Source organism: Acanthochromis polyacanthus, chromosome 11 (assembly GCF_021347895.1).
Source record: "Acanthochromis polyacanthus isolate Apoly-LR-REF ecotype Palm Island chromosome 11, KAUST_Apoly_ChrSc, whole genome shotgun sequence".
Taxonomy (NCBI): domain Eukaryota; kingdom Metazoa; phylum Chordata; class Actinopteri; family Pomacentridae; genus Acanthochromis; species Acanthochromis polyacanthus.
Window position 1 is genome coordinate 29,844,098 of NC_067123.1, and position 20,148 is coordinate 29,864,245.

General features: G+C 41.5%; 1 protein-coding gene across 7 annotated transcripts in view; it reads left to right on the plus strand.

Moving 5' to 3' along the window:
* Positions 1-20,148, plus strand: part of elmo1 (engulfment and cell motility 1 (ced-12 homolog, C. elegans)) — a 109,284-nt gene that overhangs the window by 8,281 nt on the left and 80,855 nt on the right. The window contains exon 2 of one of the 7 annotated variants that reach the window (XM_051955645.1): positions 1,267-1,437. The exons of 5 other annotated variants lie outside the window; for them this stretch is intronic. The gene's annotated coding sequence lies outside the window, so the exon portion shown is untranslated. Of the gene's footprint in view, positions 1-1,266; positions 1,438-19,894; positions 20,082-20,148 lie in introns of those variants that run through there. One more of the 7 variants, XM_051955646.1, reaches the window with a different exon arrangement.

The following is a 20,148-nucleotide window of genomic DNA, read 5'->3' on the forward strand; positions in this document are numbered from 1 at the left end:
GTAATGGGTCTGAAAATGTTGTGGGATGGAATATTGAGAATGTGTGGAGTGCACTTTTAACAACAGCCACCAAAGGTTTCTAGCATGGTCCCATTATTGTGTGTTTTAGGCTGAGCATTTATGGGATGAGATGGAAGAGCAGCAAAGTCCTTCAAAGTCTCTTCAAGGGTTCAGCGCCTATAAAATCAACAAGTGCTGGAGGCCTCTCTGGCAGACTTCAGGAGCACTTTATGTGCCCTTTCTGTAAATACTTTCGATTTTGCCTGGAGGATTTACCCATAATTAATAATGTCCTTAAAATTCTTACGAATGTGGTTGACAAGGAATTGAAATTGGAAGCCCAAGAATAACATGTTCACATTATTCGGTTAAATTTGATTTGTTGTCATCTAACCAATGGAATGGCGCCACTAATACTATAATTGCATTACATGGAAAGATGAGGAGAACAGACGTTGCATTGATTAATGCTCTATGGTGCTCAAGAATCAGCTTTGGGACTGGTTCAGGCTGTTGCTGTTTGGGTTTTAAAGAGTCAGTTTGAGCAAAGATTATGGAGTCTCAATTTTCTTTGACTCATGTTAGAAAATGACTCTGCTGAGACTTGATTTATTCTTTGATCTGACTGGAAAGCAAGCAAGAAAAACAGACAAACTTGGGCATGCTTTCAGATAGTAGATCTCGTTGGTACTTTCCCCACTTGTTTGCTCTTCGCCACAGCAAGTTTGTTCACTTCAAGTCATATCCGAGAGTGGAGTTGAAGGAAGCAGGGCAATAATGCATCACTAACTGCACTGTATAATTAATATATGGGCCGAGATTAAGGATTTGAACCCATTCTGTCACAACGCAGGCCTTTGCGATGTCACTATGCCGCAATGGTGTGTTCCATTAGACTAGTCAAGGCTACCTCTAGAGAGAAGAGATTGAGGAGGAGTGGAGGGCCTCTCATAACAATCCAAGGTCACCAGCTCGCTTGTTGTCTCCGGCTGGGGAAACTGCAAGCCTTGGATTGAAGGTGTGTTGCTTTATGTTGGAGCTGCCTCCGAGTCTTTGAATAAATCAAGCCGCAGAAGGACATTCAAGAAACAAAACACTTTGATATCTCCCTCTTGTGCGCTTACTTTTGCTCTTAGACTATCTTCATATTTCTCTTGTGAGATTTTATAAGCCTACACCTCCTGTTTTCTTTATTTATCTTTATTTCTTGTATTCTCATCATTGTTTCTGCCTCTTCTCCACCCTTCACCTTCATGTTCTCACCAGAGCTTTCCTAGAACAGCTCTGCATATGCATATTGTCCAGTTTGCTGACCCTCGCTGCCCACACGTTGACCAGCAGAAACGCTCGTCGGGGCATCTGGATTGTATCGACTCGCTCAAAGTTTTCAGCGGTCGTCTCTCTTGCAGCCACAGTAAAGCTGAGAAGCAGCCTGGGGTGAGTGTCTGTTGGCTCAGACCAGCGAGTAAAAACAAGCCATAATCAACCTCACACCACCATGGTCCCTGCCGGCATTTGTTAGCCGCACGAAAATGGGGTCTCAAGCTGGAAATTGTCAACTGCATGATTAGGTCTTCTTTTGCACCGTGCAAAGAACAGCAGGTCAGCAGGTGAAGCTCTTTAAGGAGCTTATCCAAAAAGCTTGTGGATGGGTGATATTTTCCTTACTTGGTGCAAAGGAGAGATGTTTCAACTTGTCCTGCAGCCTCTGTGAAATGCTTGTGTTTATTTTCTGTGTCTGAGGGCATGAAAAATGGGAAGATTTCTAAGTTTGTCTCGGGTAGTTTTCTTGGCAATATTGCATGCAAACCTGTTGTCAAACTTTCATTTGTCCTTTTTCTGCCTCATGACGTCAGGGGTGAGTCACTGCACCAGAATATGAGCTTGTTGGTTTATTTCACAGCAAAATTAATACAGCATTGTAAAAAGTAGAAGTGAAGACACCCACAAGGGAGAGAGTTTTCTTTGGCAGAGATTTCTTCCTCCTGTGCTACACTTATCAGTGATTTCGCTTCTTGTCATTCCTGCCAGCTATGCTGTTGTGTCTACAGATACTGGGCTTTTTTTATGCCACCTGAGAATAAACATCAAGGCATGTTTTGGATCTCACAGACTCAGTTGAACCATTGTGTTAAGCTAGGGATTCTGTTACCATTTGTGGCCTGAGCAGATTCTCCATCTGTAAACCACCTGCCTTACCTCGTGTCACCCTGACCAGTCTGGCCACACATCAGAGTTTTCCATTTCCTGGGGATGTTACACGTTGTCAGTGTGCCTTGGCCCTTATCTTATTCCCTGCTATGTTGCACTGAAGAATAACACGGTACTGCTCAGCTCGGTTGGGCTCAGCATGGCTCTGTATTGAGAGAAGAGGGGTATTGTAGTGGCAGACAAGCTGGGTTTAATGTTGCCTTCGGGGCTTGTTGCTGTGTCTGTTCTTTTGTTGTCTGGAGGGGAAGCTTAACACCCTGTGTTTGTATTTTTGTGTGTGTGCGTGTCTGACTTGTCGAGCAGCATTTTCCAGCCCAGACAGTGCATTAGAAGAAAGGCCCAGGAAATACTAAAGGCAGTGTGATGTGTGCAGGACATTCTCAAAACGGGGTGGGAGTTTATTACAGATGAAATTGGTTTTCAGGTGTGATTTAATTCCCAAGAAGAGCAACCACGGTTTATGCTAAAAGCAAATTTTAGTGCAAAAGTCTCCTCTGAACTGAACATGGAGGGTGCGCCACTTCCTGCCACTTCTGCATACGAACCGATCTTTTTCCTGTTGACAGCGAGTGTGAAGAGAAAGGTCAAGAAGTGTAGGCACAACCCTGCAACTCGATGTAATGCGGTTAGACTTTAATGTCTGTAAGTGTGAATTACAGGGCGGGCTGACAAGGGAAACTAGTTGGGCCTTTCTCCATACACTGATGAATAGATGTATGGAGGGGGCTGATATGCACCGATTACATCATTCCAATGACATCGTACCCACAGCAATGAAAGCCTGGCCGGAGCAATGCCCTCCACTGGTGTTTTTCTTTCCCTTTCTCTCCCCTTCTTTTTCTGTCCCTCTGTTTCACATAAATATGGGTTACATGCAATTAACCCATAAAAGGCAAAAATAAAGCTCTTTGAATGCTTTGCCCCAGTCCATAAATAGCCAGACTCTCAGCCTCATTTCAACTTTTGCTGTACCACAAGCAGAGCCCCCACCCACAGTTTAACCATATAACTTGACAATAATAATGTAGCCTCAGATAAATCCCCAGTGGAGCAGCTTTTGTAGGACTCGGCCTGCAGAAGGGATGAAAGGGTTTTAGCAGCGGCCAGTCACCACACTGCAAAGGGTGGAGGCTGAGCTGGAACTGGCACCGGCTGCTGACTGACCAGGCAGGGCTGAGGCCTGGGAGGGGAGGGCATGGGTGTAGCATATGGTTTAAAAAAAAAAAAAAGAAAGCCGTGGGGGATAAATAAATAATAGGAAGGCAGTGGAGAGTGCGAAGCAGAGGGCAGAGCTTTGGGGTTAACAAATTAAAGGCCGAGTAAAAGTTGGGGGCATGGGGCATCTGTCGCGAGAGGGGCGGGCGTTGTGGTTAAAGGGCGTAGCAAGCGTGGAGCGGAGGTTGGGCAAATAAACTGAGACAGGCAAGAGTGGGAGAACAGTAACAAGCATCTATGGGAGAGTTGTTAAGAAAAATGGCAAGACGTGCAGCGTTATGTGGAAAATATTTTGAAAATCAGCTGCAGCGTTTTAGGCTCGAGCTCATGTGTTGTGGTTGTGTGCAGTGGGGTGATGCTGATGAGCCGCTGGTGGCTGCTGAACAACAACAGTTCACTCAGTCAGCGGGGGAGTCGTTCAGCAGGGAGGGCAGTGTTTTGGTGAAGCCAGGTTCCCGAAGCCACCGAGGACATGTGTGCGAGTGGGTGTGAATTTTGCGTGTGCGTGGAATTAAGGGCCCCGCTTGATGTATAGCCACAGCTGGGGGGGCTGTGGGAGGGGACAGAGAGACAGCTGGCGGGGCAAAGGGTGAGTGTAACGAGGAGTGTGTGTGACAGCCACAGTGACTCCTTTGTTCCCAATCACTTGTGCCAGTCGCAGCGAGTCGATGGCCGATCCGTGAAGTGACTGAATCCTTTCATGGCACCTAGAGCAGATCCGCGGTCTAACCTTGCACCAGTTTTCCCGTGTGTGAGTGTGTTTCAGTCAGAGTCGGCAACGGCAACAGGAGATTTCCAAAAGAGAGCCCATAGCCATCTTCTGTAATGTCAGTGCTCCTGTAGAGCGCTTATTATGCTTGTGATGATAGTCATCAGCGCTAACATAATTGCAGCGCCGGTATCATTGAGTACTAGCCTGTTCTCTATATGCAAAGGTAATGAGTGTTGTTGGGGGCCTGTGTTATCTCCACAGTTATGGCTCAATAAGACGAGCAGTTTCTGCTGTGGTGAAGAGGAGCTGTGTATACGTGCAGCAGTCATGTGGGACTTCTGGAGGAAATGCTGTTAATGTGAGCATTGACTTTATCAAGGTCACCTGAGACCTCTTCTTCAACTTTTATTAAACCTGTCCGGTGTCTGCTCACATGGGCATTTCTTTTTCCCCAACATGGTCATTTTCACTCCTCAGAATACCAGCAGTCTCTATATTCAGTATATACTCCACAGCTTATTATTCCCTACTATTAAAAAGTGCTCCCCCCCCCCCGAAAGCTCTACACTAAAGCATCCACTCTCCCACCACCATTTAGCTTTCCAATGATTTTTTTAGGAGTTCAATAAGCCTTTTCAGTGGCTGACTTCTTCCTCCGAGTATTGAACCATTTAGTTCAAGTAGGACATGTAAAAATAGCCATGAATCAATCCCAAATGTTCTCGGGGCTCTTCGCACATCTCGATCTGGGCTAGCACACGCCAACAGGGGATAGAGCATTCAAAGCCGGGCAGGATGACTGGCAAACTGGCACTTTAGTGGAGGGGCACGTTCATTAAATACGTGACTGGTGGCAGCGATTCGGGCCTTGACACACTTTAAAAGCCATTAAAGAGGCAGCGGCGGATTATGGTTTGTTGAGTTATGATGATGATATGACCTTTTGGTTATTACATGCTTCAGTGGAGATGGTAATCCTCTGAGCTATTGAATTTAGCTAAGTGGAGACCATGTTTCCATTAAGAGATGTATATGACGTGTACGACACTGCAGCAGCAGTTAATGGCAGAGCAAATTATCGATTGCACTGAAATGTCACATAGGATAAAGTGTGATTCAGCAACAGACCTGCAGGGAAAAGAAGCAGTATGCAGCAGGCGGGCAAAGAGCAACTGGAGATCATATTTTTTTAAGCATAATGCACCACTGTTTACTTTTGTGCACACCTAAGCCACCTTTGTTCCACTGAAAATAAGAAAAAATCATTTTTTAATCTGTATTTTCATGAGTCACCACTGACATTTTCTTATCACCAGCTCACTTTAGTAATGGTGAATGCTTCTGATATATTGTTGATAAATTGCTAATATCATCATTGCATCAGCCCTGACGCTTGTGATTGAATTGTAACACACTAGCGCTGCGTGATTTATTCATATCTTTATGTCATCTCTGCTTTAACACTTGTACAGTATGTACAGGCGGCAGCAGGAAGCTCGACTGCATCAAACCAAATGTTTACAATTTCTCCCTATATTACATAAGCAAATGACAAATCTGGTGCACCTCATGACAAGCTTCTCACAGCCAGAATAGGCAGAAACAGAAACAAAAGTAATGCATGCTTGTGTGTGAGCAAGAGAAATGCAAGGCACGAAAAAGTTTAAATAAGTCAGGTTGAAATACACTTGAATGCTGAATATTGGTTCTGATGATTGGCTTTGGTGATAATCTGTTAATCCCTGGTGACCTTGCATGTCTAAACAGCTACTTTAACAGTATCTTGCCTTAGCTGCAGATTTTAATCAAAAGCCTGCAGAAACACTGTACAGACGTCATTCTACTGTGCTGACCCTGTCCTTAAGGCACACAAATAAACCCCAGGAACAGTTCGTCAGACTTTCATGGGAAACTTTTCTGTGCAATGCAAACTCTCATGTTCACTGCTCCCCGTCTTCCTGTGTGTACATTGCGACTGCATGCGTCTCCCTGCTACGATGCCGTCTGAAAGCAATCCTGTTTGTGTATGTTTGTCTAAACGCTGAACAAAATGAAAGCCTGGCCTTGGTGGCTCAGCAATCATTCGCAATGGAAATTCCCTGACCCGGGGTGCCCAATCCTTCACATCCCATTTAACTCAGTGGAGCACATGCCAGTCCTGCCAGCGCTGTGAGTGGAGGGACTTAAGCTTCTGTAATGTAACAAAGCAGGTCTGAAAAGCTTTCTAGTCATCAGCTTTCCAGTATCCTTTTAGTTTAAAACCCCAAAGACTGCAGCCGCAACTGCAGTGCTTTTTGCCGTGGACTGTCCGGTGTCTTGTGTAACTCGTTATTTTCACGGTAAATCCTTCAGATTTATCAGTTTGATCTGTTATTATATGGAGCCAGCTTTTTAAATCCTTTTCACAACCTTGCCAGCTGCTTCAAGGGCTAATCAAAAGAAATCAGTATCTACAGCCTCAATTTATAGCAATTTTTCTTTTCTTTTTTTGCATCCTGCTAGTTTACAGTTTGATTTAAAATCTCCCTCGATTCGGTTGTTTTGTTCATGGCTGCTGTTTGAGCTGCACTGTTGAGAATGATGTGGGTGCAGTTTGACACCAGAAAGCTGTTTTCTTACTTTGATCTGTTGAAAGGTGAAAGTTTCTCAGAGTTCATGTAACTCTGAGTGAAGGAAGCAGGATTTTGTGATGCCAAAATTAGTCTGGAAGTGGTCGAGAATGTAAATTGCAAAAGTGGAAATGAGAAGCCCAAGAATGGACTTCAGAGTGAAGTAGGAAACGCTTTTTTTCATAGATGCATGGTGTAAACACAAAATAAAGTGCTGTATTTTCACCCTGGTTCCAATCCCGCTACGCTGCATGAATTTTAAATCTTGTTTTTCAACGTGGGTGACATGACATATGAAGCCTGACACTTAGAGTAATTAGCGTCCCATCGCTATACTGCCCATGCTCTTGGACAGTACAGTTCGCTTTTCTCTGCAAAATGGGCGAAACTAAACCTTTAGCTACAGTATTGTTCTTGCATAATCCCCACTGCTCTATTCTGAGACTTACACATCGCTCATGCCTGGTCGGCAGAGTGCCCTGCTCTTTTTGCAGCTTCGTGGGATCCTGTGTGTACGAGTAACTCACCATAGCACCTGGCTTTTGGTTTTCATTTAGCACACAGAAGCTGTACCAACACTATCTTCCTCATGAGCAGCGATAATCCAGTTAAGGGATGGAATATCCCTCAAGAGCGATATTCAGTTAGCTGGGAAGAGATAACCACAGTGTGTGTGTGTGTTTTATGAATGAGGAACCCCACAGAGGAGAATATAAAAGGCATTCTTATGTCTGTTGTCTTTTGCTTGTGTGTGCCGCTTGTAGATGCGTGTACATCTTTTCCATAATAACCTTTTGTCTGCTGCTTTTTTCCCCCGGCTGTCTCGGGTGTAATTTTAGCATTTTGAGGAAGTGAAATTTCAGGCTTGTCTGTTGCTCAATTCTGCAGATTTGCAAATGCTTAAGCTTGGTTGACCCTCCTGAATTGAATGGTAGGAGCCAGAAGATGAAATTGTAAGAATTTCTGCATTTTTAGGAAAGATTTTTTCGAAGCAGTTTGATTATTCAGCTGCTGTTTTTGTGAGGATTTGTTTTTGATATATATCCTTGGCAAAGTGTGGATGAGCCAGACTAGCAGGCATGTGGAAGAGGAGGCATTGATTCGCCCTGCAGGAGCACGGTGTGATTAGTTATATAGTGTGGAACTGGAGCTTAACGTCTGTGCTTTTCCCTTTTTTTTTCAATGACGTTTCATAACCTGAACTGAATATGTTTCTGTGATTGTTTGCCTCCTCTGAAACGCACCCACCTGGAGTTAGAGGGAGATGCTCAGATGCGCTGGCTAGAGTAGTCAAGGTCACTTTATGATGGAGGCGTTTCTCTGCTTGTGAATGAAGAATGCTGCTCTGGTTCTTCCTGGTGCTATGACGCCTTCCGCCTCCTTGAACACAACCGCACACGCATACATACAGGCTTCACAGGGAGACAATGGGACTATAGACCTGTTTCCATGACTTCCCTGTCTAACCAACCAAAAAGCACCATTTATCCCCGCCTCGGTCACATGACCTGACAGGGTTTTTGTGTGGTCCCTACCATCTCCTCTATACATCCCCACCCACCCACTCACACACAGATAGGGGTCCAGTGAACGTTTTCAGCATGGCTTGTTCCTTGATGCGTGGCCCCAGAGGCTCCAATCACTGTTGTCTGCAGTGATCAGTCACAGGGGAGCTCTGGTCAAACTATTCCACGTCCCCCCCACCCCACCCCACACACACACACACACACACACACACACACTTGGCTGCTTTTGAAGAATTGCACTTTGATGTTTCTGTACATCACAAAACTGTCTTTGGAAACAGTTCCGTTGTGTTTCATTTGACTCTCGAGCTCCCTCCAGTTTTTAGCGCTATTTCATGGTACTAAAAAGAGGGCTCCGGCTTTGCTTTTTTGATGAGAAATAATGGAAATTTTTCAGGTTCCATGGTGGGAAATTCTTTCTTATCACACTTCAATCTTTTTGTATCTCCCATGTGGCAGTATTGAGAGAGATAGAGCGCTTTGATTTTGAAAGTCGGTTGTTGAGAATGTTAAAAAGAATATATGACTGTCCTGTCAAAGATTTAGAAAATAATCGTGTTTTTATTCACTTTGCCAAGAAGTGCACCAGAATTTTTATAAAAACATGAAAGGTTTGAATTCTCTGTTACTAAAATGTGCTTGGACTAAATAGAGATGTTGATGTTTCGGAGCTGAGATTGACATTTTGCTGACATCTTGCATATTTTTTTGTGAAAAACTCCGTGGTTTTATTTACCTTGTTATCGTGTTCTTATGGTTTGTTTCACACGCGAGAAGACGCACCATGAGCAAAATTATCATTGCTGAGCATTTCCCCCTTTTAAACTGCAGTGAGACTCTCAAACATGGATTCAGACCTTCAGAGTTTTACACATGGCAAACCTGAACAACTGATCCGGTCAGGTGTGACTTTCTGTATCATTGATCTTTTTTTAAAATCAGTGTCTGTCTTCAACACATGGGACTGAGTTACTCCAGTGTTACTGTTTGTGCAGCATGAAGTCGTTTAACAGTATTTTAATAATCATTGGTGAGCTGGTGTGCTTGAGCTGCAGTGAGTGGAGGGTGGAGAAAGACGCAGAGACTTCATAGGTCTTCACATTCTAGAGACAGCAAAGGTGTGGAGTTGCATCTAAGCCAGTTTAAGATGGGAAGAGATCATTTTGAAGGGAAAACTTCTAAATATGTAGCTTAGATGAGGCTTTAAGGGTTAAATCATTGACTGAATAGGAGTGTAGTGTTCTCGTGCAGTGTGTTGAAACTCTGCCTAAAGACCAACTTAAACCAAAGCCAGTGAAGACAGAGTTGTGGCAAGACTGACCATTTTCTGTCCCACTTCTTCATTAACATGTCGGTGAAAACTGCAAGCAAAACAATACAGATTGTCAGTATCTGCGTTTTAACTTAATATTGCATTGTAAGTGACTTCAAACCTGAAATAATTACATCTCTCTGTGCACTTGGACAACAGTCACACTGGCCACTAGGGTGTTTTTATAGCTTGAAAGTAAATATTAACAAACTCCGTTCTTAAACCTCTTACCCAATATTGTTTATAGCGAAAGATCACTATATATATTTTAAGCCTCTTAAACATCACATTTATGAAGCTACGGCATTGCCTCTATGATAAATTTTAGCAGATGGCAGCAGATATAAAAATTACAAAACGAAAGGTCAATTTTCTTGATTATGTATGTATTTATTTTATAAAATGAAGACACTTAGAATCAACATGTGCAACATTTCCTTAAGGGAGCACATTTGTTCGAAATATTGAGGGAAAAGATGGTGACTTCACATACTGAAGATATTTTGCAACTTCCATTTGTTTTTGTTTTTTTCCTATTTGTCGAGATGACATAGATGACATTTGAGTAGTGTCAGTGTGTTCTTTGAGAATGCGTATACAACAATCAGCATGTTTTTAATCCACTTATTAGTCTGGGAGACTGATAAATCTGCACACTGCTACTGTTTTGAGTATACATGCTGTCACATTGCAGATTCCAGTCTGCATCTGTTTCTTTAAGCATTCAGGCTCCTCTTCCCTGCTTCGTCCTAATGGTCCAGCTATGTAAGTTGATTACACCAAAGACCCTGTGGCCTGCAGCCAGACCAGCCATAGTGGAGTCTGGAGACGCACATAGCATAGCTGACATTTTTATCTCCCTTCCCCGCATCTCTAGCTGAGGTAATTTAGGGTTTTGAAACCGCCGTTATCAACCTCAGAATTGAATCTGAGGTCGGTAAAGCCTTCTGGTAAAGATAAGAATTGACGAGCGGTTGAGCGTGCAGAATTTCTTTCTCGAAAATTGCGATGTTGCTATGTTTTTATGGTAACCCCAGTCACATGGTAAATCCTTATTACGACGGATCTCAGCTTGCTTACCAGTAAAATAGACGCTAATGTGTTTTTTGCTGATTGCACAAGTCGGCATGTTCACCTTATGGTACACTGATTGCTCTCAGCACAGCTAGAATTCAACGGTCCCTGCAAAGTTGATGCTTCCTGCTGCTGCAAGAGTTTCCGAGTTCCCGTCGACTTTTGAAGACAAAATTGCATCCGACGTTATTTCTATAACTCCATCCTACTATATTCTTCAGTTCAAAACAAAATACTCTGTGGAGAGTGGGTGTTTGACCTGGATAGGCTGCTTCCAACCGGCCTGAGAGCAGAAGGTCACACTGTCAGTGACTCACATAGCCTGTAGGCTCTCTCACACTCACACACACACTGTCTTTCCCTAACTGGCACTGAAAAGGCTTGCAGGGTAAACACCTAATTGTATGCCTCTTTTCTGTTTTAAAGCTCTCACTGCCGACCTTGATGCTGACTGATATTGAGTTATGTAATGGGCGAGGATGGCATGTTATTTTTAAATCTAAAGAGAAAGGAGATTGTGTTTGAACAGAGCACACAGCCTATTGTGTTTCAGTTAGTGAGGCAATGGAGGAAAAAACAACATGTGTAATAGTCGCCTTATGCAACGCTCTTGAACACACACGCTGGAAGTGCAGAGGATTAAAATATACACATGTGGTATTTTAATGGTACAGGTAATGTTTCATAAGCACTCGAATATCCAAAAATATCACGCGTTGACATCAGACGGTGAGCAGTGATGAGCTTCATTCATGAACAATGGGTCAGCATGTTTATCTGCTCACTTCTCAGCATTTTGTATCCTGAATGTTGGAAGCTGTAAACACCAAAAGCACTCAGAATAGAATCCGAATTAATCCAATCATATATTGTAGCATTGGTAAAGAGATAATGGCACACATCTGTGAACTGCTCAACATTTCGTCTTTTGTTATTGTTATGTATTTTCTACCTTTATCATTGTAATTCTGTTTCTGAAGCCCGAGCATTTCTTTGCTCCTGTCATGTTTTTCCTCACAGTGGGCTCATTTTTAACTTCAGCTCTATGAAAACAGCACAACAATGACTAGAAGTAAAGACAACAGAATGTCTTTTATGCAGTATGACATGATCAAATTTCTTTCTTTATTTTTAAATATATATATATATATATATATCTCAAACTGGGAATCAATATGGGTAACATTTTTCTGTGTCCAAATGTGCTACCACTACTAGAAAAAATGGTGGCTCCACATATGCATTTTTTGCTATTTAAATTTTTAATTTCTTTCCAAACTTGACTCTTATCACCCGTGTAAACACTGCCTGCAGTTCAACCCAGTTCATCTCTAATAGCTTTTCAGGTGCATCAAAAAGTGCACAGCTCTTCGTTTATTATGCAATATAGTTGATGCAAATGGTTTATTTATGGCAAATGTTCCAACAAGATAGATGGGAAACAGTGATTTTGATTAAATATCATGATTTTAAGCTTAGGTTTGGAAGAAAGGCGCATCACTGATGTGTTCAAGATCGTTAGTAAGCCGAAAATTTTATGATTCTGTTTGTACAGTTTCTGTTTCTGATACACTATGTTTTTGTGGAGAGTGATATTGGCGTCATCGCGTCCGTCCGTCCGTACGGACGCATTTCGTTTCCGGAGCATATCTCAGGAACTAATTGAGGGATTTCATTCATATTGCACCCAGGCCATCTCTATGTAGTATAGATGTGCCTTTTGGGGTGTATGACCTTGACCTCATTTTCAAGGTCATACTGAGGCACTTCAAATATTTTTTCCTTTCCGGAGCAGATCTCAGGGACTACTTGAGGGATTTCATTCATATTCACACTAAGCCTGTTGGTAATGTAGATGTGCCTTTTGGGGTGTATGACCTTGACCTGATTATTTTCATTGTCGTCACGATGTATCATTTTGTTGGTGTATCGTCCACTACAGATTATCTTGCACTTCCAGGCACTATATATACGGCGGGGGATGTTTTAAGTGAAGCGTGTTTATTTGTAAGATAGCAAGATTCCAATTGGTCTGCCAATGTGAGGAATATTTTAACATTTTAGTGTAACGTGCTCATTAAAGTGATGGTAGGCCGACTTTGTCTCTGCCAGACTAGCTTTTTTCCGTTGTTACCGCCTAGCTTCAGCTGCCTATTTTCTGCACTGACCTCAGTGTTATATTCTTGGTTCTGTTTACTGTATGTTTCCACATGTGAGTCACTTTCTGAAATCCTGACATTGCTCTTTTTCCAGGGTCCATTTCAAGTCCATTTAAAGTCGACGTGGCTGAAGTAGTGCCCTGTCCATCTGCATAATTTAGATATTACTTTTCAATTTCTGTCATTACAGACAAGGAGGAAAAGAGGAAAATGTCTGGATGACTGATGGTCTGAGTAGAGTGCTGACTGTAGCTGTGAGCAGATAATGTAAGAATACAGGTAATTAACACCATTTGTCATGGCAGACGAACAAAAGTATAAAACCACCAAAGTTGGTACCAAGTGTGTGCTAAACCAGCAGTTATTACACTGGCATAGTCACAGCATGAGCAAGTACAAGCTGGTGGGTTTAATCTGTTTTTTTGCCATCGATCTACTTAGTCCAGTTCCCACTGAACCGGCATGGTACTGTCAGACAGGCGAGGAGTCGGCAGCACATTAGCCTGTGTGACCATGTTAAATCATTATTATTACAAACTATCACATAGGATAATAAGAGGACACTTGCACAACCTGTGGGCAGTGAGACCATCTAAAACATCTAAAACAGGGTACTGCTACTTGACATTTCCTGCAGTGAGATACACCCAGGAGTGTTTGGTCCAATTAAGCAGCTTCTGTAGCTTGCAGGTTGTGAACTTATTAATGTTGCCTCTGCCGTTTTCACTGCAGATTGTGGCTGTTTACTCCGTATGAAAGGTGGCATTTGGACCGTATTTTGTTGGGGAAATCTGTTTGAACCGCTCCGTTTGTCGGTTACTTTTTTTCTGCGGAAATTAAAGGAAGAAAATATGCCAATTATGTGTACAATTTTTGCAGAACTTGTAAGATTGTGTTCCCTCATTGCCGTCTCTAATATAATTAGGCTGTTTGTTTTGATGGTTTGCAGACTCACCATGTGTTTGCATGGAGGAGAGATGGTGGTGATGTCCTGCACTCGGTGAGGAGAAGTAATTCAGTCGCGATCCTCCGTCCAGTAGGAAGGGCCTGCTGTTACATATGGTCCACGATAATGTCATTACAGGTTGTCTCTCAGTAAATCTTATCTAGTTCAGACTTCCTTTTCACTGCTTAACAAGAAGCATTTCTGTCTCTTCCAGTATCCTGTTCAGTCTGGGAGTCCTGGGACTCTTTTTCTTTTATTAATCTGGAGGCTAATAACTTGTGTATACTCATTTATTTGAGAATAACTGCTGTATCTGAGCCAGGAACAGACACTTAATGTTTCAGTTATTGGAGATGGAAGAAAATATTGAGAATTGTGATCCCAAAATGCTGAAAAGAAATATTGCTCTTATGTTGCGTATTACAGGAACTGTCATAAATGCACTGCAGATGCCAGAGTTCTGATTGCATAAGATAAGGAAGCCTTTTCACTCCATTTTTATGCATATGGTGGTGTGTTCTTCATGCTATGACAGTTTTCCTAAAATGAGATGAAACCCTATTAGCGGTGATCTATTCAGTTTGAAATCAGTGGGCCTTTAGCAATATATGGCTTGTAAAAGTAACATTTATCAAGCTGATTAAACTTCAGTAAACATCTACATTCCAGGACAGGCCGTTATGGAAAACAGGTTAGTTAATGTGGCATGTTACTAACTGCAGGATGTAGTCTGGTCCAGCAGTCCTCATGTTTACCACGTTGTTGATACGGACTTGACGTTTCTTGTTGGGACCTTAAGCAGCCGACACTTCTGCTCAAGTCCTCTCCGTTGCCATCTTCTCTCTTGCATGATTATTCGCAAACACTTGCGATTTGAAACAGCAACTTTTCAGTTGTTCATCCTCATTATTAAATTAGATGGTCAAACTTATGCGGGGCTTCACTGTTCTGCTGGACCTCAAGTCCACTGTAGCTGCATAATATTCCACTTACAGCAGCTCTGTTTCAACTGGCGCCTTGCATTTTTCATTCAGTTCTGGAAACTTGAGAAAACTGGGTGCATGATACCTACGTGTCATGTTATTTAATTGGTTTCATGCCTTTTGTAAGGTTATCGCGTCAGGGATTTCTCTTTTTTTGTTTGGGAACTTTCTCCTGTGGTGCAACACTGACAAAAGCATCTGAAATACTTTTGTTTTTTTTTGTTTTTTTTGCTTTGAACTTGTCACACACAGCTTTGAGGTGCCGATTTCAATGGTCAAACGTTAGTTTTGTTGCTTCATGTGGTGCTAACAAACAGAAAAAAAACTGCTGACAGAGAACCTGTTTTTGCTCAGGATCATCCTCTCTGTAGCCAAAGTATTTAGGTACAACTGATGTGTTTCTTTATGCAACTGTTAAATCTTAATTTTCAGCGTTTCTCTGCTGTTTCACACTCATTTCAATATAAACGGTTCTTAGCTCTACGCCTCATTTAAATGAAGTACCTTCTTAATGCTCGGTGCATAGAAGAACCAATAAATTTAAGTAAATGATGTTCTGTCAAACAGACTTTTCTTGGAGATCAGTCAGGGAAAATGAGAAGGGTAAGTTTTCTTTTCGTATCTAGCAGGGGGGGGGGGGGGGGGAGATGATGTAGCTTTTACTTCGTTATTCCTGTTGCTCATGCCCACGTCAGAAAGTCAACACTGAATCAATATAGCATGCAGCCCTAAAATATGACAATATATTGAATTGTGAAAGCCCTGTATCATGATACGTATCATATTACCAGACTCTGTTCAGCAGTGGTTGCTACCATTATGCTTTTAGAACCTGTGTTGTTGTGGGTATTGTGTGATCATACACCTGCTTGTGAGGTGTTATTAGCAGAGCGATGTGCAGTTTGGAAACAAAAATTGTGGGCCAACTTTCTGTTCTCTAGAGTAACCACAACACACACACACACACACACACACACACACACACACACACACACACACACACACACACACACACACTGCTGCACGTTTAAATTCATGGATCATAACCACTGGAGTTTGATGATTACAAGTAAAGCTTGTTACTCCTCTTAAGTGGAATAAATTTGGATGTGGCTTTGAATAATAGATGATCCCCTGAGGTGTTGTGGAATTATCTTTGCCTGACAGCCTCCTCTGCGAGCAAGCAGACTGCGGGAATGTGCCGATTCATTTTCTGTTTGAAAAATTCGGAGAGAAAATCTGCGGAAAGCCGAAAAAAAAAAAAAAAAAAAAAGGGTTATGAAATACTAATTGCCTGAATGACGTCAGCACCTGTTGGACGTTATTCAAAACCTGTATTAGTGTTTTACATTTTAGGTTTTCAGCTGACATTTTCATCTCAAGCTTTTTAGCTCTGACCATAAGCTCACATTCCTGAATCACCAACATTAAAGTAAACACTAGTGATGTCAGCCGTAATCAGAGCAACAGCTGACTGATAACAGTCTCTCTTGAATAGTGCATGCAAAAAAATAACTATTACTTTACTCATAAATCAGGTTGTTGTTAGTGATTAATTGATATCTTACATAATTTCCCGCCACACTAATATGCAAGATCCTTTGTTTGCCAGTCATGAGCTTCTATGTTTGTTAGTAATTACAAAAATCTTTCAAACATTGCTTCAACACAACCAGCCTTGCATACTAAGACTGAATAGCTGCTGATTGAGACAACAAGATGTGACCAGTAATCAGCAGCCACTCTGACCAGACTACACTACTGCAGGATCAACTTAAAAAGCTTCATTTTTCGATTTAACTCGGGAAGAAAAAAACATTTGAGCAAATCCGGACACTGGCAAAACAACAATCCACTTTTTGGGTTGTATTGATGTCCATATGCTTAATATGTTAATACTTCCAGCACTACTTCTTCTTACATTTTTCATCAACTTTCTCTTAGATTTTCTTGTATTTTTTTAGTTTTGCTTTAGTTTATCCATTCATTTTACAGGTACAGTGCATATGAATGATGTTTCTACAAATATGCCATAACTTGCTGTGCAGAGTTGGGCTATGTAGATGAAAAATGCATGGTAGACTGACAGAGTATGGCTTTGAAAGAGTGAAAGAGTGGGGGATGTACATTCCACAGCAAACATACAGGTTTTGAATTCTGAAGGAGTGTAGGAAAGGGGGTGACTTGGAGGAATTTTAAAGCCTGTCGACAGATATGATTCAGCCTCCTGGATGGGTCAGCGGGGCTCAAACAGAGTGAAAAGGCAGAGCAGCTGAGAGGGAGCAGAGATAGTTTGGATAGATTATATTATTTATCTGCTGTGGAGTTGAGCAGACTGTCTGACTCAGCGCACTTCACTCTCAGACATTTATATGGATTACACAAATATTCTTAGCTGTGCAGCAAGGGCTCACAAGCGACACGGTTCCTCTAAACTTTTTTCACTTCCTCAGGTCATAACAGCTTGTAAGTTTGGCAAAATCACCAACCGCATGACAGCTTGACTCGCATTCAGCCCTGCTTTGTGGTATTTCCTTCGCTTGGCACAAGAGAGAACTTCAACAAGGATGTGATGTATTTCTATTAGCTTGTTCACTGGTGTTGCTGTGTTGAAATGTTTTCCTACTTGGACTTTTTTTTTTTTTTTGCCTTTCTGAGGCTCTTACGGGAGTTAGAACTAACAGTCTTGGATCCTCACATTTATGAGGTTTGTACGAACCAAAGTTGACCTCAACCTGGGTGGAGTTAACATCTGTTTTTGTGCATCACGCGTGCAGATGGATTGTTTGAGCGCTCGGTCTGAAATGAAGATGTCAGTAAATGTTTAATTTGGGCATCCAGCCTCATGATCAGTGTAAACCGTCTGACTCACTGTGTTTGCTGCTGGTTGTAGAGCGTTCAGCCTCTGTGGTAATTAGAGGGAGCTCGAGATGGAAGTGAAAGTGTGTGCGACATCAGTTAAAGTGTCTTTGAACAACAATATTGCATGCATCAGTGAATACAGTCTTTGCAGCTCATTCTATGTTTTGTTGGTGTATTTTTAGCTGCTCCAGCAGTGTAACACTGTGGTCTGCTGGTCTGACACTTTGGTCTAAGCTGAAATACACACAGTGGGCCTTTTTATTAAGTAAACTTTGTTCTCTTCTGCTATAAAGTTTACTTTTATGGATGCCTGTCATTAAATTTTTCAACACTGTCGTAGAGGTCAATTAAATGCTGTAACAGAGTTTGTGGTTAGTTGTGGTGTTATACGAGACTAAAGTAAATTAAGGGTTGTTTCTAGGAGTCTGCCTTCCTCATGTATGTAGATTTTGAGGTGAAAAAAAAAGAAATCAAAACTACGTATGACTTCCAACAATAGACGTACAACTGAATTTAAAGATTTCAGTTTCACCTAGAATTGAACACTATACTCTGTTTAATGGCAGACCTATTGTTCCCAGTTTACCACACAGCTCTATCAACGCAGTGATGGGTGAGTGCAGTTCAATAACTAATCAATGGTTTGCCACAACATTAGACTTTCATGCTCCCCAGAGGGTGAATCCTACTCACTTTGGTAATCGCCATGCATTTCTTCAACATTACCTTGTACTATCTTGACAGGTATTTGATGTATTTCCTAGCAATTTTCCACAAAGAATAAATTCTAATAATGTTTTTCACTTCAATTCCTGAGTTAACACTCAGTAATGTGCAATAACTACATCTCTGTGTAATACCTCAAATATAACTCCATTACTATCATTATACTGTATTCTGTGTCTTAGAACAACACACATTTTGCATTGTATGCTTGTGCTTTTTCTACTAGGTTTATATTTTTACGTCATGTTTATCTGTCTATGTATTTTTTGTACCGCTTAAATTTGTAAAACTTTGAATGGGAGCAACTATGATGGAAGCAATTTCCCTCAGAGATCAGTAAAATATTTATGGGTCAGTATATAATTGAGGGACTTTGGGATATGGGATATATCTTGCATATATTTTTATTAAAAGTAAAAAAACTAATTTTTTAAATTTTCATTATGGTCACGTCTTTACAAATTCCATAATTATTTATTGTAGAAACAATCACTTATTAATAAAAAAAGACTGGATATCTCTAAAATGTCAACTAAATAACCTTCCGAAATTAATATCAACCACCTTCTAATTAGATAAACAATGATAAAATGACCTTATTCAAAAATAGTTGTGATTCTGTTCTTTTATTAAGTTGAGATAATGATGACAGATATTTCTTTTTGGCAATATGTCAAATTTTATATGGAAAATAGGAAATTGCATCTGTGTCCAAGAAATCACTTTCAACTTAGTTACCCATGACAGAACCCCTCTCAAGGAAGTGTGTTGATTCCAGATCACATGACCTGCTCCACATGATGCCATTTCCTCCTGGAAAAAAGACTGGCAAGACTCCAAGACTTTCTGAGTTATTTAATATAAAGTAGTGTTTGAGTCAAGTGTGGTTTAATCACGTCAACAAGTTTGCTACAATGTCTTTAAAAATAACTTTCAATTTCAGTTTTACTCAATTGTTTATATAATATTATAGAAGACCCTTTCTCTAAAAATGCCATGTGGTGTTTGGTTATAGGCGGCCATGTTGATTTTAGGCCTGAAAACGGCAAAAATGTCAACTATGTTACAAAAAGTCCCACAATTATATATTGACCCTTGTGATTCTTCATGTGATTCATCCAGGGCTGTCATTCTGACCAATTTGCTCTTGGTCATTGGTGTCTTAAAGGCCCCTGATAGATTAGCTGTACTGTGACTGGTTGGATAAGGTGAGTTTTTATCGAGGCATCAGTAGTTTAGACTCACACAGTGGGCTACAGGAGGGGGACACTGATGAAATATCAATCAACTATAATTACCCTAAACTAACCCAATCAACTCATTTGAGTGTGTTTTTTTTCATGTCTGTTGAGGATTCCTGGTGCTTTCTTCGCATTTTCTCACCTCTGAATCTTAATCTATAGACTCATTCAATCTCTTTGTACTCGTCATCTTATCTTTCAACTTTGCCGCCTTTTTCACCAACAGACCTGTTTCCTCTTTTCTCGACAAACGCCTACTTCCTCCTTCTGTCTGTCTCGGCGCACTCTTGGTTGCTCGTTTGCCTCAGGCGAAGCGCTGCACGAAACACTGTGAAGTTTGCGCCTGTAGCGTACGATGCTGAAGGCGCTTCACTTGCAGGCAGATTGTCGGACTAAAGTTGCTTAGAAAACAGCTGCTTCCTCCATCTTCTTACAGCCGCATGCGCTAGAAGCAGGTTGATTTGGAAGAAAGCAAACGGTCCTGGTTGGTTGTCAAGTTTTCCGGGTGAGTCCTCATGTCTTCATAGTGTTTTTTTAGTCTAAACAGGATGCAGTAGGCCTCAGGGTGCGGC